Here is a 3,051-nt window from a genome sequence, read left to right on the forward strand (position 1 = left end):
TTGCTTGGCCAGATCCTCACCATTTCTCTTGAGAGGTGGATGCATGTAGTCTACTCTGCCTGCCCACCAGGTGAGGCATCATATTATTATTTATTTAATAAATAAAATTTATACCCTGCCCTCCCTCCAAAGGAGCTCACGGTGGAGCAATCAATCTAAATTCTGCCTCTGTAAAGCAGGCTAGTTTCTGTACACAGCTACTCATCCCTCTCCATCCTTTTCAAGAGACCTTTTCAAGGAAACAGGCCAACTAGGAAAGAACACTCAGGGGGTGTGTGAAGAAGGGCAAGGAGGAGGTGAGACTTGCAAAGAGATGTTGCCTGGGTCAGATAGAGAAGCTTTGAGAATTGCATTCAGCCCCCAGGTCTGAGGGTCCAAACCACCCTGGCAGTAGAGCTGCCTTTCCCAATTCTTCCCCACAGATATCTCTTGTCTTCCCAAACACTGCCATCCGATGCCAGAAAGCCAACTATATAGATTATGGGTGGAAGCCTTGTAGTTAGCATGATGCACACCGAACCGAAAGCATTAATTGTGCTCCACGAGCTTCTCTATAAAAATCTTTGCAGAATTATTTCCATCGAGCTTTTATAGATTTCCTGGGGACGTTTTAAAGAGCTGTGTTCTAAATAGGCATAAAATGGCAAAGATGAGAAGAAAGGCTACCGGGGCCTTCGTGATAAATGAAGGTGCTTTTAATGATTCTGAAAACATGCCACGCGGATGGTGCTTCACTATCTGGAAGAAAAGTATTTATCGTAGTTAATAGTCTTTTCAGCTCTTGAACAGCCCATCTCAGTTCTCTATATTGCTTCATGGTGTGGGTAGGTTAGGGTCTGGGCCTGCTCTTGTCAGCACTTGCCCTTCCTCCCTAGGTAAAGGTAAAAGTAAAGGACCCCTGGATGCCTAAGTCCAGTCAAAGGCAACTATGGGGTTGCGGCACTAATCTCGTTTTCAGGTCGAGGGAGCAGGCGTTTGTCCACAGACAGCTTTCTGGGTCATGTGGCCAGCACGACTAAACCACTACTGGTGCAATGGGACACCATGACGCAAATCAGAGTGCACAGAAACACCCTTTACCTTCCCGCCGCAGCGGTACCTATTTATCAACTTGCATTGGTGTGCTTTCAAACTGCTAGGTTGGCAGGAGCTGTGACAGAGCAACAGGAGCTTACCCCATCATGGGGATTCGAACTGCCAACCTTCTGATCAGCAAGCCCAAGAGGCTCAGTGGTTTAGACCACAGTGTCACCCGCAACCTCCCTAGACCTCAAACAGAAAGGAGACAAGCTTTCTTCACCCATGTTCCTCCTCCTTTCTCCCTCCTTTCTCCAGCCTATCTCCAAGTGACAGTGTAGCACCCTGCTTGTGGTTAACACTTAGCTGGAATGAAATATTCAACGCAGCAATAGAGAAATTAAAATAATAATTTATTTGTCAGACAAATAAATGATTGGCACAGTGGTATATTTACCAAAAGCTCTGCACCACCCCAGCCCTGGTGGCCAGCACTTATATTCCCTCAGCCCAGCCTCCTTACTCCTCCTTTGGCTGCCTCTGTCCAATCAGCCTGGTTGAAATTCCTATTGGCTGTTTGCTAGAACCAATCATAAAAGATACACCCATTTCCTATTACCTTTTATGGGAGACAAAGAGCTATATTTCCTTCTATCATATATCTTACATTTGTCTTGACAAGGCATCTTAATTATCAGATCCCCTATGCCCTTTGCTCTTCTGCTCTTGGCTCTTCTGCCCTTGGCAACAGGGACAAATGGCTAAAACAGATAGCTCATGGCTTTAAATCTTGTCATATAAACAGAGGTCTTGGGTTCACCTTCTCACACACCATCAATGAAATAAGAATCTAACATAAGAATCTAACATCTCTTACTTTCTAGATTCTTTGTATAGTTACACTAAAATCAATACATTTCATATATATAACACATAGATTTTTAGAAGAAAAAAGAACTTAATAAAAAAGCAGTTTCTAAAGCAAACCCTTCAATTTACACCCCCCCACCAGCTGTTGTTGATATTAGCTCTTTGCCTTTTAACCTTCTCAGGATATCTTAAACCTTGGGAAGATATCCTGAGTTTGAGTAATTACCAACTCTAATTAATGTTTTTGCAGCTTGGATTGTATTCTGTAATCTGTATGACCTTTGTTCCCAGCTTTTGCTCCTTTTTACAACTTTGAAGTACTGCAACAAATCAATGAGGGGCCCTGTTCAGAAAAATAAATATCTGCCAAGGCTATTCAGCAAGCATCTGAAGCAAGCATCTACAGATATATTTTTAAGCTTATTTAAAATACAGATCTTTGATCAGATGCCTCAACAGCATAGTAGTCTACAAACATTTTCTTACATTTATACCCCACTCGCTCTTCCACCATGGATCTCAAGGTGACATATGTATGGCTTCCATGGGGTTCCCCATCCAGGCACTTCCCGGACCCACTCCTGCTTAGCTTCACCTACTTGGCAGCCTTATGTTCCTCAAGACCACCAATAGTGAAGGATCCTCCTTGGCCACTAGCCCATTGCTCTTTTAAATAACCTTTGGCAACTCCAGGTGGACCAGGCCCATCTCCCAATTCCTAACAAGCAGCTGGAGCCTCCACATCTCCATTCTGAACACAAGCTTACAATATACACAGTGGGATCAAGTGAAAATAGCTCACAATCAACCGTTTTATGATGTAAGCAATGACCTCATACAAGGTTGTGGCCAGCAAGAATGGAGGCAAGTCAGTTACTGCCTATAGCTATGGCAGGGTAGACTTGCCCTGTTCACATCAGAAGAGGAGGCCACCAACTGCTTCCATCAGTGCAGCTAGATTCACGCCAAAGCTCCTTTGTATGAGAAAAGAAAGTTATGTCTCAAGTTGTCTTCTTTGTGTGAGCACAACTCTTCTTCCTGATACGTTAGCTTTCTAAATGAAAAACGTACTTTTCGTGTGGTGGACCTGTAAAAGGGTAAAAGAGTATTGGGAAATAATCCATAATGAATTGAAGAAGAAGAAGAGTTTGGATTTGATATCCC

The 3,051-nt window shown here is 43.4% G+C and overlaps 1 long non-coding RNA gene across 1 annotated transcript; it reads right to left on the minus strand.

Annotated features, from left to right (window-relative positions):
• Positions 1–677: 677 nt before the first annotated feature.
• On the minus strand, positions 678–2,660 carry LOC310677628. Its single transcript, XR_014511346.1, has 2 exons — positions 2,454–2,660; positions 678–734 (listed from the first exon to the last, which is right to left on the minus strand). It is a non-coding gene; the product is annotated as an uncharacterized lncRNA (long non-coding RNA).
• Between the last annotated feature and the right edge of the window lie 391 nt (positions 2,661–3,051).

Source organism: Podarcis tiliguerta, assembly GCF_965153285.1.
Source record: "Podarcis tiliguerta genome assembly, chromosome: 5".
Taxonomy (NCBI): Eukaryota; Metazoa; Chordata; class Lepidosauria; order Squamata; family Lacertidae; genus Podarcis; species Podarcis tiliguerta.